At 37.8% G+C, this 20,765-nt stretch overlaps 1 protein-coding gene and 1 long non-coding RNA gene across 3 annotated transcripts in view; one reads left to right on the top strand and one right to left on the bottom strand.

Moving 5' to 3' along the window:
• LOC124302503 (lachesin-like) overlaps positions 1 to 20,765 on the bottom strand; it is a 105,144-nt gene that overhangs the window by 61,974 nt on the left and 22,405 nt on the right. The gene's annotated exons all lie outside the window — the stretch shown is intronic.
• Positions 1 to 20,765, top strand: part of LOC124302504 (uncharacterized) — a 97,006-nt gene that overhangs the window by 53,840 nt on the left and 22,401 nt on the right. The window contains exons 2-5 of the long non-coding RNA XR_006907718.1: positions 7,784 to 7,893; positions 11,763 to 11,918; positions 12,048 to 14,093; positions 17,799 to 17,967. This is a non-coding gene — a long non-coding RNA (uncharacterized LOC124302504). The remainder of the gene's footprint in view (positions 1 to 7,783; positions 7,894 to 11,762; positions 11,919 to 12,047; positions 14,094 to 17,798; positions 17,968 to 20,765) is intronic.

The following is a 20,765-nucleotide window of genomic DNA, read 5'->3' on the forward strand; positions in this document are numbered from 1 at the left end:
GAATGCCGAGGACTGAGAAACATCTCTCCGGAAAGTAATACGATCCGTTACTACCACTTTCGAATTTTTTTCTCTACACCGGAATTTCAGCGATTTTTTTTAAGCAATTTCTATTCCTTTCCGAAAAAGCTCAAGTTCGAATGAGATGTAAAGAATACACTGCGAAACAACGATGTTATAACATTTTTTCCGATCCTCGGTATCAAATTCCTCGAAAATCTACGCCTAACCACGAATTCAATGCATACTTGCCAATTTTAGCTATAAATTACACAGCGATTTTTTTTTCTTTGTAATACAAATGGTTCAGCTTTTATATACAGCAATAATCATAGAAAGCCTGATCAATGAAACTTTTACACAAGATGTTGAATACAATATTTTTCTGAAAAATTATTAATTCGTCGATTTCTCTTTAATATCTTCTTTTCTTCCGAACGAAAAAAACAAAAAAACTTTTCCTAAGCTTATATACAATATATATACATACCTAATTAGATTTTCGACGAGTATATAAATTGAAAATCTTACGACTAACCGAATGAAATTCTTATATGGAATAATATTTTCACGAGCAATACGATTATATTTAAAGAAAGAAACAAAAAAAAAAAAGTCCACCTTCAATTTTGCGGAAGCGAAACTTTCTTCCACAGTCGATACATCGTATAAACGGCCTACCGAAAATTAGGGAAAAAAAAATTGAAATAAAGCGTTCCGAAAAGCGAACAAATTGCTGGGGAAATTTTGTGGGAGGTGAAATTTCTGCAGATACTTTTGGCGAGAGGCGTCGGTGGCCAGAAGGTGGAAAATATTTCTCTCGCTGGGGGGTCTCGGAAGCGTGTCTGCAACGCTCTGCGGGATCGTCTGGAGACCCCGCGGAAACTTTCTCACTAAATAAAAACTCGCGAAATTTCTGCGCAATAAGTTTTGCCCACCCCTTATACTCCGCACGTACGTAGCGTTCCGCGATCTTTTCGCCTCTGTTTGCGGATTCTACAGTGTGGAAAATTTCTCTCTTATATATATATTTTCTCTTATATAATATATATATATATATATATATACAGATACAGGATGCGCTCTATGTACCGTTTCAGCCCCCGTCATCAATCTGATTCCTGCAGAATTTTTCGCTGCGACGTTTTCTGCTTTCCTTTTTCTCCAGCTCTTTCGAATTTTTATTACAGAATAAAATAATGTAATTTTCTTGCAGTCTTGTCTCACACTATTCAAATTGTTTTCTATTATTATTTAACGTTTGCAAACTTCTCGACGCAGGGATATTGAATTGAATTTTCGCGAATAATTGATTGAGAATTCATTTTTTAATGTCAAGGGAGATGATCGTTGCCGGAAAATCGATACGTTTTTATTAATTTCATTAAGATATCGCTCTGCATCGAGTATTTATCATAGTTTTATATTGACGAGCTACGAAGATTCATTTGAAAATATAAAACAAATAATACGGATATTATTAACAGAAGCTTAACGATCGATGCTTTATTTCAAATTGCTTTAAGATAGTTTTAAAAAATCTGGTAAATTCATATGACTTCACTCTTCGATAGCTCGTTTCACACGAAACACCATTTTCCACGAATTCACTAAAACAGATTTTCCTTTGAAAAATTGCTAACAATTATCCATCGCACAATATGTCTAGGAGTGAAATTTTGAAAAAAGTATATCGAGCCGATTTCTTCCGGTATAAATGAAAAAAAAGAAGCATTTTGCGTTTAGAAAAAATGTATCGCACGGGGGAGGAGAGCGAATGTTTCGTATCTGCACGCTGGGATTAATTTTCGTCCGTTTTTTGGGAGGGTGTATAAGTGAATCTCGACAGGTGGTAAATTATGGGAAGGATTTCTACTGACACCTCGGAGAACGTGCGAGAGCAACAGCGAGGCGACGAGAATACCCCGCGGAATCCGAACGTCCAGGGGGATGAGAAGGGGAAGGGAAAGGGAGAGTTTTAGGGGGTGAAAAAAAGGACCCGAAAGTGAGACGCGTGCATACGTTGCATAAATTATATATACGCGTGTGCGAGATGATATTTATTATTGTTACTGTTGTTAATATTATTATTCTTCAGTCTTATTTTTCAACTCTGTCTCCTTCCTTCTTTCCTCCTCGGCAAATTGGAGTGAAAAAAATTACGATCGTTATTTTTCTCGACGCGAAACCCTCAGGAATGTTCGTTTTTATTTGTTTACCGCGCTTTTACTTGAATTTGTATGTACTTTTCTTTATTTGTTTCCACTCTCTCTCTCTCTCTTTCTCTCTCTTTTTTTTTTTTTTTATTCGAGCTGCTTCTATGAATTATTAACAGATTCTTTTTTTTAAGAGCATGAAAATTCCCAATTTATGTGTAACAGACGCGTTTTTACATGCACACGTATGTATGATTCTTTAATTCTTATATGTGTATGAGGAGAAAAAATACTTGAGACTCGATGACAAATCGAATCCGTTTTCACGTCAGAAAAAAAACGTAATATCACGATTTTTGCGTTTTTCATTGTACTAATGCCACCTATTCTTTTGCACTCGTTTCCTTTTTTTTTTTTTCTTTCTTTGTCTTGCCATTTTCTCTCGGGATTGGATAAGTTTTATTCAACGTCTATACAAAATCACCAAGCAGTCTGAATACATAACTAATTGCAGCTTGAAATTCTAAAAATTACGAATTTCTTACGCGATTTTATCATGTGTGTGCAATTGATGAGAATATGAGAAATATAAAAAGATTAAAAACATGTAAAACCGCAAAAAATGATCAAATCGAGGTTTCGAACGTGAGACGAGTTGTGTTTTTGCGATTCGTGATCCTACCTGAAATTATTTTTCACGTCAATCGCGAGGGCTGACATTTTAGTCAAATTATACACTATAATTCGCCTAATGGAGATACTCAAATTAATTGCGTCGCATTGCGCAGAATCATGAAGCGTCGCTTCTTTTCGCACTCAGGAAAGTACAATGGCAGCGACTTTAGCTTCAGTGCGAAGATTGCAGACATGCACTTTGTACGCAATGCCCAGGAATTGCAGAGGAAAACTTTTCGTCATACATATTATTCTTCTATTGAGCTGCGCGACTTTGATGCGAATGAAAGGTGAAAAAAAAGGATGAGATGAAAATGAAAAATAAATTTTGAAAAAAACCTAAGGGGTTAAGGAAGAGGAAAGAAAGATCTGCTGAGAAAACGCTTCATCCGCCTTGATGATACAGTCCGGAAACTCTCTCGACTAATGGAATTGAAGTTAAAGCGTGTTTCTAACTAACGGGAACTTGGATCGTCAATTATTAAACGAGTTGAAAAAGATCTTGTCTAAAGAATTGGATCCTGCCCTTAATTATTTCAATTCAATTTTGCGTATTGAAAGTGGCTACAGAGAATCACCGTGATTCTTAGATTTTTATACATCTCGTATTCGACAAAAACATACCATCATACAAGATTGAAAAATAATTACGTATACATATACATTTATAATAAATAAACAGAAACTGACCAATTGGAAATTTTCGGAACGTTTTTGATTGAAAAAATATTTTAAGATTAGGGGAAAATGAACTGAAGAAGGAGAAAAAAAATGAGGAGAATTAAAATCGCGAGTGAAAAAATTTTCGTTTCACAGCGCGACGATTAGCCGGCAGATTTTGAACGAGGGGTGATAAAATATTGGCCAATCTTGCGGCACTTGTCGGTTAATTTGGTGGGGCGATACTAAACGAGGGTTATAAATACGAATTTGACACGACGACCCTGCCGGGGTGTTTAATCCAACGATCTTAATCTACTTAGGTCAGAATTTCGTCGGATGGTTAAATATATGTAAATTTGTGCCGGGCATACGGATATATCTTCAAGTTTCCGTTGCGAATTCTGTACATTGGTCGAATTATCTCTTGAGGGTGAGAATTTCATTTTTACTTCGATTCGTCGAAATTGCCTGATAATTATTCTACACCTCAATCGGTATATCAATCGAAACCGTCGGTTCATCGATCCATCGGAAAAGGCGATTGAATGATTGATGATCACGATAATCAAAAAAAAAAAAAAATTCAATCAATCGATTATTCGATTAATCGCACATCTCTAGTCCAAAGATTCTAAACATATTAAAACTTCACTTTACGAAGTAAGATTAAAAAATATCAGATGTGAGAAACGATTTTTAGGATATCCTTTTCAGTTTCATTTCCACGAATAATGTGACAATTCGCAAAGATCTTTGGAGAAATATTTCCCCACTCCTCTTAAGAAAATAAAATAAATGAAATTCACATTCGAACATTTGCTTGCAAAGCTGTATTATGCGAAGATAGCCGAGGGTTGGATTTCGAGGGGGATGAAGGGGTTAGTTGAAAACCGTGTGTGAAAATATTGCGCAAACCTGGTAGGTACGCGATTCGACTCTGGGCTCTACGTACATATATATACGTATATAGATACAGTTAATGGAAAATCGCTACACAAAGCTCTGGCTACATCCGGTTTGGCGCAGATGTTCTTTTAGCTTCCATACGCTGGCCAAGTGCAGCAATGCGCTGCGCTACTTTAACCATAGCATCCGATCTGATAGAAGCACCCAAATACACGCGCAAGTTTCATGTTCGTTATTGATTTTTTGTTCTTTTTTTTTTTTACCCTTATCTTCCATCGATCGTTTTCCTCTCATTTGTTCATTTTCATATCTTAGATCGACAATGTATGTAAAGACGACGGGAAATTTCCGATCAACGCACTCGAGTGTCGGCGAAATTCATTATCGTTGAAATTTTGCAAAAAATTTTTGCAGCTCTTACCCATTGTTTTCTAGTTTTATTATTTTATTTTTTCGTCTTCTTTTGTTATCCGTACTGCAAATTGTTGAACGAAGAAAATGGAAGAAAATAACAACGAGTCTAGCATTCTTTACATCGAAATATTAATCTTTGAACTTGCGAATTAACAGTAGGTGTGAAAGTTCCCCGAAAATGCTTATCTTATATGATTTGGATCGATGTTAGGAAATTTCGTTATCAAAAACCATTTTCCTTTAATACAATACATATGATTTCTCGATCCCGAGCAACTTCGACTGGCAATTTTCGCCTGAAAAAAGTTCTATCGCATTGCGATAAGTTACGGATGAAATTGGGGTTGGAAATGTGCTTGTGTAGTAAGGATTTTATACGCACGTGTACGTTACACGTGTATATTATACATACATACATATTCCCAACGGCATATTTCGTCACGTCTGCAGTAACCGAATTCTGAGACAACTTTTTCTTTATATACATATGTATAATGTATGTAACATATAACCCTGATGTAACCATCGGCCACTTTAATTTCATACCGTGAAAGAACGGAAAGTCGAAAACCCGATGGGAGGAGGAAAAGAATAAAACGAATGAACGAAAGGAAAAAGTTTTGCCCCGGGTTGCGTCGACGTTATTGATATAATATCAGGCATTTAATACAGAAAATGTTCGCAATTTACTTTTATTCCACACGTAAACGAGAGGTGTGTAAAAAATGTCTTCTCTTTCACGAGCACGGTTTGAATCGATAGAATTAATTCACATCGCGATTGCGAAAATACCGTGTCTCGTTTAAATTCTAATTACCGTACAAGAAAAGAAGCGTTTGTCATTGAATCTTGTTTTTTCTGTTCCTATTTGTACGTGCATTTTTTTTTTTTTTTTTTTTTAGAATTTCGTACCTATATCTAGTATAAAGTTGCGAGGGAATCGAAGTGTGATGAAAAATTGTATTTTTGCTCTTTGGATTTAGCGTTGAAGGGGTCAACGATGTGCGAAAATTTTACAGGGTTAATTGTTATTGTATTACTCAATTAATCGAGAAGCTCGAAACTTTACTTCCGTTTGTATATAATAATATACCGCGGAGTTTCAGGAACGGATCGCGCGGTTATCGCGTTGAACGTTCAAAATCCCGTCGAACTGCGTTTACACGTGTATGTGTGGATACTCGGTATATAAAGTGCGGCGGGTCGATATTCGTAGACTTGGTGATATACATGAATACTAGAGACTTTAAGAAGTAGTTAAACTTTTATGCCCGCCAAGCCGCGCACCTTGCACCGATATTCCAGACCTATTACTGTATCTGTATAGGCGTTATTATACTTGAACGTGGGGATACGATCTCGTTTTTTCCCAAACTTAATTAGAAGAAAAAGTTTAGTGTAAAAAAGAATCGAGTGAGAGAGAGAGAGAGAGAGAGAGTGAGGCGGAGAGTGAAAGAAAAAGCTCGAAGAGAGTTTGGAGAACGCTTTTCATCGCCGAGCTCTGTCGGGCGTAAAAATTTAACCGCGGTATCATTTTTTTCTTTTACTTCTTCCAACTATCTTTTACCCTAGTGTTTTTTGATCATGCCATGTACCCACCTTGCTCGATTTGTCAAGTTATAATGATATTAGATTAATTTTGTTCTTACGTCAATTATGTTACGTAAAAATTTTCTCTTACGGCTATAGGAAAATTTTAAAACGTAGAAAGCTCAAGATAAGTGGATGAGAAACTTGAAATTGAAACTGTAAAAAAAATAAACGTATATGTAATATAATGATATGACTTGGCGAATATTTTTGATAGTTTTACACCTCGACTCACTTAAGAATAATTCGTTTCAAGATTTGCTTCTTCTTTCCATGATTTTTAACGATATCACATGTTCAATGACGTTTTTTTTTATTTTTGTTGCAAAAAATTAATACAAACATCCGCGGTCTTTGAAACAAAAGATCTTAGCAAACTTCGAAACAACCTGAAAAGACGTATAAGAGATGAACAAAAAAATTTTCACTCTTAAGAAATTTTTTAACGACGCAACATATAACGGATCTTCAAATTTTCGCCACCTTCTCGTTTACGGAAAAGTTTGTTTTTGATTAATTTTAATTGATAAAACGAAAAGTCTTATGCAAGTGTGTATAATAATAAGATAGCAATAACGATTCTTGTTAGTTCGTTTTCAACATTATCATTGTACAATTGTATGTTATTCAAAGTCGAGTAAACAACAGTTACAGAAATATGGGACCCTATGAAGCCGAAATACCATCAGAGCTTTCGACAATAGTACGATAATAACAATCACGATCGTAAGATTAATAATAATAATAATAATAATGATGATGATAGTAATAATAATGAGAATGATAATGATATCAAGATAACCTCACCAAGAAAATTGAGGGTGAAAAAACGATTTGAAAAATAAAAGAAAAAACCTAGTGTATAGAAGCGATCCGCCTCTCCGTGATTTAGAACCCCTTGTGCAGATACGAGAGCTTGAATTCCTTTCTTTGAAAAGTCAATCTCCCTTCTAGCCTGCACGTCACTGCTTTTATGCCCACCTTGAGGCTGTAGATATAACCTTTAGCTTAAAAAATACGTTCCCAAAGAAATTTTTAACATTGGGGTGATTTTTTCTTTTCATTAATTTATTTACTTTTTATTATTACCATGTGATATTTATAACGACAGAGTTTAAAGAGTATTCTCTGCAGAATCTTTCGTGTGATGAATGTTGTTTTCGTTTTTCACTGACGCGAATTATGAAATTTGACATTTTTGTCCAACACATCATTGTTTATATGGTTTATACATTGAGACATCGTTGATATACAGTAAAAGGTTAAATAAACACGGCAGTAGAATTTCTATACTTGAGTTCCGAATCTCCGTATGATAATTTGTTATTTTAATTGTTATTATACTGATAATCATGATGGTACTTGAAACGTTATTACAGAACTGCACGTGCCTTGATGTTGAAGCCACTTGAGTTTCTGGAGGCCAGCAGCCGTTTGCCACCGCTTCTAATACCGCGGCTGAAAAGCCCCCGACGTTATAATATACAAGGTATCTACCTACAAAAGTAATATACAGCTTTGAATTTCGCTTCGAAGCTTGAAGGTATCCAAACCAATCATTTTCCACGTCACTTAAAACCTCTTGGCTTGGAAGGGTATTAATTTTCACGTAAACAGATACTTGATGGGGAAGTAAACCGAGTAATGGAGCCAAAAAAAAAAAGAGAGGGAGAAGATAACGGAGGAGGAAAACAACGTTGAACGCTGGGAAGAACAAAGAGATGAAACGAATGCTTGCTTCATTATCCGTACAACGAATTTCAGCGTGCAAATGAAACCCGCCCCACTTTTTAACTAGTTTCTTACACCCCTGAAACATTGGCTAATTTTTCATCGCATGGTTAAATTATCGTACGATTAAAAATCTTTCACAGATTTTGACATGTCTTTGTTCTTATACAAACGATGTTATCATATAATTATTGCTAATGACCCGTTGTGGAAGATTTATAGACCGGAGGTGTTTAGTTCATCAGAGCGAAATATCAAAAGTTTCCGGTTCAGTCACGGAAGTCCATATAAAAATATGAAAATCTTGAAAAATGACATTTCTTTTCGGTAAAACGAGAGATTTTCTATTTACATTGATTGTAACCCTCTATTCCAGATGTGTAAAAAATATTGTAAAAATTGATTCACATTGGTAAGCTAAAAAGCAAACGGTTTTGCGGTACGCATTTTTCCCGTACAACCCTTTAATGCTGAAATGCGATCGTTTGAAAAATTTGAATACCAAAAAATGAAAAGTCGGTAGCGATAGAAACGGAGGGTGCAAAAAAGCTACGATAATTCAAAAACATTTCTTACAGCGGGTAGAATAACACAATCAGTCGGTAGGTAAATCAAAGAGGGTGTAGGTTAGGTTGACATTAACTACCCCATTTATACTCCCATAAAAATAAAAAGATGGTGTCAGCGGCGGGATGAATCGACTGTCGCATTTGCAGAAGCCCGCGAGAAGAGAACGCGAAAGAGATGAAGGAAAAAAACCCACTTACGGCTGCAGGGGAAACGCATAATTGAACGGATCAGAGGGATGATGATAAGCCAAACCGTAGAGGAATACCGAAATCTCCGCGGCCAAGGGGGCCGACCTGAATTCTCTACGGTGGCTGCCGGTGCCTACGTTTAATTGAAAATTGGACGAAACGTTGTTTCCGCTGTTGCGTCTGCCCGAATATCTCTGACTGCACGTATTGTACACGGTGCATGGCGGGTACATGCGGCTAGCTTAATTCCGTTGCAGCGTCGCCAACATACCAGACGAGTGTTTCTTTAGATGGCGCGAAAACGATTCTTTAAATTTTTTTATGGGTTCGAAATAATCCTTCATATTCCTTATTTTCAAGAGTAATGTTTGGCGGTATTGAAACTCGTTTAGTATAGGAATCGATATTATATTTTATTCTCTCACTTTGTGGCATGGACATTTTTGGTAGAGAAAAAATTATGTTACGATTTGACAGAAAATTTTTAGAGATTTTGTTAATAGTCTTAAGATTTGGTCAGAGATTTTCCGATGTTCTTCGTATTCCGGCCTAAGCAACAATATTTTTTAACAAGAATAACTTTAACAAGAAATACAAGAACGTTAGGTTGGCTAGAGGTTTTTAGTTGGATTAAATTTAGAGTTCGGGCCGCATCTGACAGTCGAAAATAATCGCTAGAATTAAATGTGGTTTCTAATCATTCCTTAAATCGTTTGACAATTGTTGAAACCACGCTATCCATTTGCCTTTTCTTTATAAAAATTGGAGGTCTCATTGTTAGGTTAGTTTTTTGGAACGACGTTGCTTTTTTGAACAATAAATCGGCTCAGTGGCTGCTTGGTAAAAGTTGTCGAGTATACTTTCCTCTGTTTGGAAGCATTCAATACGAGAAAAGCTCAACGATATATACAATTGTCTGTATTCGAGTCGATACCAGCGAACGCCGTGACGGGATTGAATAAATTTGAACGGTTGTAGGTCATTTCGATTCAATATTGGTAGAAGTGCAGCAACAACAACGTTTTGTGCCAGAGGTGAATTCCTTCATACAAGCTGAAAACTCCCCCATCAAATTGAAGCTCGAATTTCCTCGATTCATGTCCCCGTATAATATGATAAAATCCAATTTAACAATATTTCCCGAACTTTACCGCAATCCTGATTAAATTGTTGTCATGTCGGTAAATAAAGAAAATAAACACTCAGCTTTCGAGAAGGGAAAACGGCCCGGCAATATCTCTCCGCGTGATTGCCTCGTCACTTTTTTTTTCACCCACTCCGATTCCTTAGCAACGACTCGGTAATACGGTGTATGTAATCATTTCGTCCATCCATGGCTTCGCGCCCTCGGGATTATATATATATATACATATATATATTTATACATGTATGTCGAAGGTCTCACGACGAGTACAAACTCTGTCAACTTTCCTCGTTTCAGTTTCATCGTTTATTTTAGAAGTGGATTTCTGTACCGAGTTATAATAAATACAAAAATTGTTTGTGCGAACAAACTAATCTATTTAATATCTAGACAAGAGATAAAGTATCAGAAAACTAGCTAAAACATATTAGCGCTGCTCGGTCAAATTTTATTGCACATAACAAACAATGACATGAAATCCGTTCGCTATTTATGGAGATTTTAAAAAACTGTAAAATTTCCATTTTTTTTTTTTTTCTTCTACTCCTAGGCAATCTGGCAAAATCCCAAAGGAATAAAACGTAGAGAATCGTTTGAAAAATTATTGATTCTAAAATGTGGTGATAGCAATTCGAACAGCGTAATTTGAACGGTGACAAAAACTAATGATGTTTTTAATTATACAGTGAGTAATTGAAGTTCGTAAATGTATTCGTTCAAGCTACGTATAACGAATGATGGTGAAAAAAAACTGGATTCATTAAATATTCGAATAATTAAAACATGCCCGTTTCATTTTTTTATGTTCACACGATCACGCGTGAAGTGACATAACACGGATCGTATACCTGCAGGTGGTGCGAGGATATAAACCGTGCGTCAAAAATTTCCCCAATCTAGCGCATTAAACGGTTTGCAGTAGGTATAAAAATTGAATTTACAGCGAGCGAAACGGTGGGATTAAAAGAGAGGAAGAGAGGAATAAAAAAGAAGGGCGAAAGGGATAAATGAGTGGCCAAATTGATGAGAGAGGCGGTGGATAAACACGTGGCTTTACTGTGTCGTGCGAAAGCTTTGGGGGAAAAAAGCGCGGTGACACCTGGTGCGGCATAAAATGATGTGTAATGAATAGATTGCGCTCCTCGTGCTTCGCCGAACCATAACAAAAATAAATAAAGCAATGACAAAGTAAAAGCTGAAAAAGTAAAACGCCTCGGTGTGATAAAATATTTTTGTTTGTAAAGCTGTCGTAGGAACCGGACTTAAGGCTGGCTGTATATACGTGTTTTAAATAAGGTTTCGTGACGCGGTGAAGAAAATTAGGGAAGATCATCAAACAGGAATGGCAATAAGTACTAAACGCTCGTGGAATGTGGAGAGAAATCCATCACGACCGATATTTTTTTTTTTTTTTTATTACACAGTTGAAAATAGGAATCAGTCAGGAGAATACAGCAAACTAGATATCGAATTTTATTGATTTATTAATATCGCAATTGGACAGCATGCGTTACAAGTATTCGTTATACCCTTCATTGGCGGTAAATTCTGCCAGAGATTAGAAGAGTTATTAATTGAAAGCTCTACAGTGCTTGCAGAAGCTCGTTTCCCCGATATTTCACTTCGAAAATTGAATGGATGAGCCCTTTGATGCCTCGGAAAGTTTATAAATTCACCCTCTGATCATGATTGACTTTTCATAAACACCCCTTGTATGTGCTTCAGGTACTTAAGATCCAGTTAAAACCTTGATTGGAAAAGGAGATGAGAATAGCATGTCTGAGAAGCTGGATCGGAAGCAGAATCGAATTTCGACGTTCGGTACAAGTTCTGATTCAGTTCAAGTTTCGACTCAACGATGTGGATTAAACACACTAATTGGTAAGCTTCAGATTGAATTCTTAGTTGGAATTGAGGAACAAGGTATTCCGTCGATCACATGCATAAATGCAGTTCAAGTCAGGATCCTGGCAAATTGAAAATCATTTTCGAAATAGTCAATTGGTAAAGTTTGACTCGACTTCAAGCCTTTACCAAAAGTGTTTTCAGTCACTGGAAAGCGACACTTTTGCATTGGCGAAATCCGAGTCTAGCAGATACTCGAGGGAACCGCGAGGAACGGACTGAAAGGGATGCAGACGAGAAGACAGAAGTGGCGTAAGCACAAAAAGGGGCGAGGAGGACGCGGGGGAAGTCAACGTTACCTCCGACACACAATGGCGTAGAGTCAACGAGCTGGAAGCAGAGCCTGTGCAGTAACTAGGAACGACCTCAGAGTGGTATTAAATATGCAGGTAAAAGAGTACCACGTATGCTTTGGAGCCCGTGGTGTTGGAGTGGTGGAGGTAGATCGGCGCCAACTCTGATTTGATGAAACGATTCCAAGCCCGTGGAGTTGGACTCGACAGAGAAGCTGCATCGTGCTCTCGGCACTGCTGAGCGACAAAGCTTGTGAAAAAAATTGTCCATTATCGTTTTAAAAACTGACGTTTCGTTAGCCGACCAACTAACGAGGATTTTTCGTTTTGTTCACCTTCCAACAAAGACAGAGCTATCGAGGTGGATGAACCTGGATTTTGGGGGATGGGGAAATGCCTAGACGTCATCTCCGACTGGGATGATAATGTCTGAGGGAAATGCCTGGCTCGTACTGTCCGCTCTGTGGAAGTTGATCCGGCTGGGTTTCCAAGTTTCATCTCGTTACCGCGATGTTCCACTTGCTCGGTATAAAGTACCGGATTCAATTTATTGAAGTCTGCTCTACTGCTGCTGCTGCTGCTGCTGCTGCCGCTGCTATATACTCTGCGAGAAAAAGACCGTCGGTCGCACACTCTTGCCGAACAAGAGACAGCCAGAGTGAAATGCGCCTCTTCTATTCCGATTGAATTTTATGAAGAAATCGGTGAAAAGGGGCCAACCGAACCGAGGGTCTTTTAGGCTTTCCGGTCCTTCAAGGAGGAACTCGGATTTGGCAAGCTCTGATACCTTCTCACTGTTTTCAGGCTCTCCAGGTCCTTTCCATTGTAAAAACAAGTGCGGTCTTGACATTTATAGACTATAACTTGGTTTCGATAAGACACCGCCTGGTTTTTGATTTCCGTTATGACCATGAAAATTGCTCTATATTAATCATGAAATTTGCCAATTTTTGCCAATTTTTCATCGTAGGAAACGTTGGATTGAGACAAGATTTTAAAGTCAATCACAAAATTGTTTTTCACGTAGTTTCAGAAACTGATATATACATGATTGCGAGTGTTTTACAGAAATTTTTAACCTATGCATTCGTGAGGACGGTCCTCGAACTTTGGTGTGAGTACAACTTACTATCATCGAAACACATTTCTATGAATTTTCACAAAATATTAGATCACATCAAAGGTTGTAACAAGGTCTTGTACCACAAATTTCATACGGAAAACTGAGCTGATTTCAATGAAAATTGGACAGTCCTCTCCGGACCATTTTCACAGAGACAAGTTTCAGCAACTTTTTTAATCTATTTCCATTTTCGGTTTTCAAAAATACTCGACGAACTTTAAGAGCCAATCTTCTATCAAGCAAAGCTTTCGTCTAACTCGCTATGTGAGACTCTGTTTCAGGTGGTTCCGAGGGAAACATCGAAAATTACCGTCATGCGGCACGATGCCGGTTTGTATCACGGGGAAAAAATCCTTAGGGTACAACACACGCAGAGAATCAGAGAGAGTAGCTGAGGGCTCAACTGGAACGAGCTTGCAGAGCTGTAAGCATCCATCGCGGCTACTTTCCTGCAGGCGGATGGAAGTACATTCGCATCGTTGGGATCAGAAGTGACCCGAGAAGTCGCTGGATCCGGCACTCTCGAATTGCTTAATTTCTTCCAATTCTACTCAGATCGTTCTCGGCCCCCAGGAGACTCGGAGCCCTGCAATTACACCTTACACGCACCGAAGAGATGAGCTTGTCGCAGGCTGAGATACGCGGGTTCACTGCTTAAAGGAGACGGAATCGAGCAGCAGAGGCAAGAGAACGGGAAAAGGACTCTGGTTCTAACAGCCGACTTCAGATTTCAAGGTGAGGTTCCGTTTTTGGTACAGAGAGAACTGTTATAGTCACAAGGATGTAATGGAATCTTGCAATTGGTGTCAGTGGTGGGATGAAACTCGCATAATCCTGCGGCAATTGAAAGTATTCTCGAAATTCACGTGCAATTTTTATTTAGTTTATTCAATTGACAAACACAATACATTTATCGCACAATTTAGTGAATGCAAATTATTTTTTTGTGTTTTCCCTATAAATTATAGTGACGTCAAAAATTTTCATTGTGAATTTAAGACAAATACGCCGCTGTATCGAATTTGTAATTTACAAACTTACTTTGTAAATTGCCAACTCTTTTGTACAGTAAATTTGTAGTAAATTCATAATAATTTTTAACGGTGTATAAATAATGAAACAGCTCATTGGGGAACTTCAAATGTGCTTATACAGTTTTTGGAAGACTCTCAAAGAGTTTGTGTTGCCTTCTGAGCTTTGAAATATCTGTCGAAATGTTATCACCCATAATTTTAAAATGCAATTTATCAAAAAGCTGGGGAAATAACCCAAACATGCGAGCCACGCGACATCGCCTTAACAGATCACTCAGACAGCGCTGAGCAGAAGCTTTTTTGTTTACGATTTCAGTTCGCGATGTTAGATCATATTGGAAACTTTCGCGGTCGTTGGAAGACTGCGGAACGCTATACGGAAAAGTTAACCGCTAGAATGGGAAAATAATAAAAGCCTGACATCCTGAATAAATGCATTTCGAGGTTGAGTATAACGAGGATCTCCGATATGAGGAGAAGAAGGATCCCGACGATGCGATAAAGTTTCTCTCTCTCCCACTCTTCTCGGGCATGGATATTTTCTCGCTCCGAATCTCTCCGCAGTTTCATTAGCTATAGATCGCGTCGAGAATGCGAGGATAACTCCTTACGGCGGTGCTTAGTTTCAGGAAAGACGGTGCCGAGCGTATGGGCCGATATTGATACGATCAGAACTTGGCCTCGGTTTGATGAGCCATGAAACGACCTACGACCTTCTCACCTCGGATCATTTAACTGCAATGCGCGAAGATTTACTGCACTTTAATCGGTCCCACTCGCTGCCAGAATCGCACCCTTATACGCTCGGAACGCGGAAACGAAGTGCAATAATGGTTCTACTTTTTTGTTAGCAAAAATAAAAATCAACCAGTAACGTGTTTTAATCGGGGACTGTCTGCAATTTTCAACTTTGCGGATAGAAAAACGATTTGATGATCGAGATTTGCTATCCCTCGATTAGAACTAGACACGGTCCGAATTACCTACCCTTCAAACTCTGGGACATGATTGAAACATGGAAAATTAGAATTTGAGATCACTTTGCGCCGAGCTGTTAGATGAGTTTATCATAGTCTGTAGCTAGGCGAGAGTGGAATTGCTTTGAGAAACGCGTATAAGGGTAAACCCACCCCCACATATAACGTGCAACCGCTTATTGGGTTTGGTTGCAGGGGGAAGATTCTACAGGAGTAGATGAGCCGTCGGGTGCTGGGGGGTGGTGTCGAAATCAGGGGTGCGCATTGCTGGTCGTGAGGTGCAGGTATACGGGAACGTTAGCTGTCTGTCGCTTTGTAAACAGCTGGCTTAATTACACAGGTGAGACTCGTCTGCAAGGCAAATCGGGAATACAAATGCAGGTTGTAGTTGGACGGTTGCTTACATTAGCCGCGATGTGATGTAAGGCGAGACGAAGCTTCTGCACCATCGTTATACAGAACTACAACCCCATTAATCTAGTCGAGAAACCTTGACGTCGTCGAGATCGGCTACCGCGATTAAGAATCGAGCGATAATAAGTTGTTTGCAATAAATTACAAATCACAAATTATACGTGATACGATTTTCAATTCGGCCAATTTTGTCAAACCAAAAATTTCACTGGTGATTTGTAATCGGACGTGTGATGAAACACAAATCGCATTTTTAATTCTGAAATCAGAAAGGCATGAAATACAGTTTCTTTCAGACTCATTAAGGTACATAGATAGTTGTGTACTTTATCCTATCCAATTTGCAATTTACAAGCGTAAATTTGTAATATATTTCATCTTCGTTCAGAATAGAATTGTAATTGGAAAATGAAGGTTTAATTTGTAATTCTCATTATCCTGACCGCGAAGTACAAAAGTATAATTTTTATTTTGTTTCGCTCTTAAATTACAAAATGTAAATGTGATTTGTAATTGTTCTCGAGTCGATCGCATATTGAAATTGTCCCAACTGGAATTAGGTTCGAGTAGCACTATCCATGCTTCGCGTTTAGTATTTCAGTACTTTTCGAAACGAGTGTAATCCCGTCGTCGGAGTTTTTGCGGAAAAAAAATTGGAGTGGCAACAAAATTGAGAATTGATGTTGGCACAAAAAGCTCGAAAGCCGGAAAGTCGAGATAGGTGGCGTCATTTGTCAGATAACGTCAGATTACCACCTTTTCTGCAACTCGGACGAGCGGCTAACTATAAGAGAGAAGATTTCTGGGCCAGTACGCGATTGTGGCTCAACGTCCTGCAGCTCAGGCGAAACCGTGTAACGTTGCAGGCAACTTGAATGCCCGATTTATGGCCAAAGTAGCGTCATTTGGAAAACTTTTTACGCGTACTGACGGAGGTAGGAGTCGTATTCCCCTTCCTTCCTTCCTTCCTTTCTTCCTTCCTTCTCTTACTCTTTCGTTCTTTCCCCTAACTTATACATATATATATGAATCGATATAAAAGTGGCTCAAACTCTACTGAAAAAGGGCAGCAGTTGAAACCGAAAAGCTGATGACCTACTATTGGCCATAGAAATTCAGCAAATAATCTATACGCACGCGACGTTTCTATCAACTTGTGTTATTCTTGTTGTAAACCTCGATTATACCTTGAGCTTTTTGTAGCTAGTAAAACCCTGAGAAATTCTTTGTTTCATTTGAATCAAAAACTAAGTTGTAATTGTAAAAATTTGCACGACGTAAGCAGTAAAAAAATGTATATTATAATACATATTATACTGTATTATAAAACATACTTATAATACAAAGTTTCGTAGAAGCTTTCTGTGACCAATGAAAGCTTAGAAAATGTCACATTTTATTTAGACTCGTCACTTTGAGCTTAAATTTTGAAATCTGCAAGACATAAGCAGTAGCAAAAAAAAAAAATATATATCAGTTAGAGGTGTAGTTAAAATGACTAATACAAAGCTGAGTGAAAGGTTGAGAAAATGTTTCATTTCATTCGAAGTAAAAACTTTGAGCTATGATATTGAAATCCGCACCAGATATGAACTAAAAAATAATTAATGTATTTGTCAGGGGCAAAGTAATAATGACGATTAAAAATGCGGGCAAAAGCTTTGATACAGTACAGGGTTGTAAATTTTTTAATGAAAAAGTAATGCATCAACAATTACTTTTTCAATTCGTAATGGAAATAATTTCCATTACAACATTAAATTTAATGATTTAATGGAAATAATTTCCACTGAAACATTAAATTTAATGTTTTAATGAAAACACTAATGCAATTAAAAAAGTAACGCATACCCTGATACAGTAAAATCCACGAGTAGTGATTTTCCGGTTAATAAGAAGAGTTATATTGTATTAGCCGGGGCAAGAAGTAAGACATCACATGATACACGTAATACACGTATTAACTTTTAGAAGGTAAATCATAATTCATCGACGGTCTACGTGACCCGTTTCAGCTCCGTAGCTACGCTCAATCATCGCTAGTTCTGGTCTTCGTTAAGCTGAGTTGAGCCGGGTCGCGATTCCGACGCCCAGGACTTTATGAGTTTGCCAACCCGGAGGAGGACATCGGGGTAAAGCTTCGTCACCGAACACCCAGCTACACCTGGCTGACCTCCTCCCCAGGTAATGGGTCTTAGCCTCGCGAGTTCGAGGCACGTGGTAAACGCGTTCGTAATCCCAATTAACTCGAGCCTCCCTCGCTCACTCGTCATTCCCTTCACCCCTCCTTGATAAGTGGGATTCCGATGGCTCATCCCCCCTCCCCCTGCCCCCGTTCTGCGACTTGATTCCCCCGGGGTCGGAGTAACGGTAATAAAGATGAAAAGGAAGGAAAAAGAAGATGTCGGATCCCCAAAAGGGAATGGGATACTCGAAAAGTTGGTGTATTCGATGTAGAGGGAAACGAGAGACGGGGGGATCAAATTCTTCGATTATCTCCCTCTTTTCGGACTATACTTTTTTAACGCCAACGGAAATATTATATCTTTCTTTTGTGGTATGGGACTCGATTCGATTGATGGAACGAATCAAATTCAAACAGCCTTCAACGCAATTGCGGTTTTAACTGTTATTCGGTCTTCTCGATCACCTAAATTTAAGAAGATTTAATTGAAAGATAAATGAAACTGCGGCGCGTATCGCAGCGAGGGGTAATGGTCACTTGGTTTTATATTTTATGAACTTGAAAAGTTTTTTTTTATCTAAGAGTTGTTGCGATAGGTTTGAATTCAAGAACAATTCGCACCGCGATAATTTTTCGATGAAAAAAAGAAAAAAAAACAGAATTCTAATTGATTCGGCTATGAATTCGAGATCAATTATTACTGAGATGTATTTTTTTTTTCTTTTTCGTTGTTACTCAAACTTGACAGATTATGTTTATTACTGATTGTGAATAAGATTGCAATTCAATGGAATAACAACTTGAACTCCGATAAGATCGAACCTAGGATGGATTGAATATGAAATAATTTTGACTCGAATCATAATGAACTCTGCAACGGTATTTGGATTAGAAAATAATTCACATATCGGTGGTCGCGGTGTGTAGATTAAATTTCAATATTTGAGAATTTTGAAAAGAAAAATATGCACATGATCCCAAAACCATACACGAAATGTGAATCCATCGAAAGCCGTAGATTTTAACAGCCGCTTTTATTCATTTCCGCAAAATGAAATTTTCGAATTTGCAATTTGATAGTTTTTTTTTTTCTTTTTTTTTCCCGAAGCATTGGCGGAATTCCTCGAGCTTAAAATGCAGAAACTGGGGCGTGTGAAATGAATTGGCGCGAAAGTTATTCCGCATTCAGCTGTCGGGATTACGGTGCAGCTTTCGTCGGACCGATCGCGAGGCGTCTTGAAGGGTTGAGACGAGGTGCAGACTAACCCTGGCAGCCCTTGAGCAGCCGGTAATTGAATCTCGAACGGTTTGCTAGAGCGAGGGAAGCACGCAAGCTGCCCCCCCACCCCCTCTCCTCGCCGCGCCCTTTTGAAGGGGTGAGTTGAGCCAGTCTCACACCTCAGTTCCGAGTTCAAGGGTGTTCTGGGACGTTTATTTACCGAATCTGACGTCACGTAATTCGTTGCTAACGAGAAGTGTCGTTGTACCAACTAACGTTCTAGTGGTTTCCCTGTAACAACTCTTTGCGAACAATTAACCACTGCACCCTGACGGGAAATAATACGTTGCGCAACAAGTGCGCAGAGTGGGTGATTTTTTCACGAATGTATTTTGTCGCCCGAAGGAAGCGATAAAAGAAGGTACTCGTGAAAATTCTAAGAGCAATGCAGAAAAAAAGAGAAAAAAAAAAAAAAATCTGAGAATTATAAGAAAATTAAAGATGCAAGGAATCGTTCGAAAAATAGAAATGTTCAGAATCATCTCAAAACCAAAAGTTTTCATACTTGGAATAATCTTTGTTTAATTTTTTTTTTTTTCGTCTATGAATGTTTGTAATACAAAAAATATTTAACAATTACCATTATTCATATGTTCATGTAACGCTTTTTATATTCATATTATATTGTGTTTTTCTTTTATTTCGAAGTGAGAGATAATTATTTAAGCTATCTCGCTCTCAATGACAGGCGCCTTGATATTAAATGTAAAACAATTAATTTTGCTCGCCAGTGTGCGGAGTAACTACTTTGCGCACAATTTTTCACAGCGAGGGAATAGGACATTTTGCACACGCAGTTTGGAAAATGTATGTTTCATTTAGCAAACATGACCAGAGAAGGCTTTCTTCGGTTAAAATGAATAAGGTATCGCTAATTGATGAAACAGATTTTTGATTATCTGCGATTTCTCTTTTGTTCAACGAAGAAAACGAAAAGATTTCTTTCATCATACTTGCAGGAAAAGTCAAAAAGTTCTTCATCTCTATGTATATTTAACCTTTGTCAAAGTTCAGTCTTTTACATAATTTTTTCTCTTTTTTATAAATCATGATTTTATGTATACATCTATTATAGAATGGTAGGAAAAAGTTGCAATATGAAACGCAGCTTTAGCTACGTTCCAAAGTTTTGAACAAGCCGGTGAAATTAGTCGGTGTATGAAAAAGTTTCTGATCGATTTTCAAACTTATATTTTATTCACACACATACACATGTGTATTCAATATCAAGGTGTAGGCTGCGATAACGTCCCTGATCTGTTTACTATAAAATTTCTTTTCTTTTTTCGTTTTTTACTTTTCTTTTCCTGGATTTTTGACAGATTTGTTTTTGCTTATATATTCTAAAGAAACGTTGGGTTGATATAAATTTTCGTTTGGACAATTTTGGCGATTTCATTGTTTGTCAAATATACTGCGCTATGGAAAGTCAAAGAGAGAATAGTTAGAATAACTTGATGAATGAAAGGAACGAAAAGAATTGTCAAACATAGCAAATACCGATGAGAAAATCCCAAA

This window comes from Neodiprion virginianus, chromosome 4, assembly GCF_021901495.1.
Source record: "Neodiprion virginianus isolate iyNeoVirg1 chromosome 4, iyNeoVirg1.1, whole genome shotgun sequence".
Classification (NCBI taxonomy): Eukaryota; Metazoa; Arthropoda; class Insecta; order Hymenoptera; family Diprionidae; genus Neodiprion; species Neodiprion virginianus.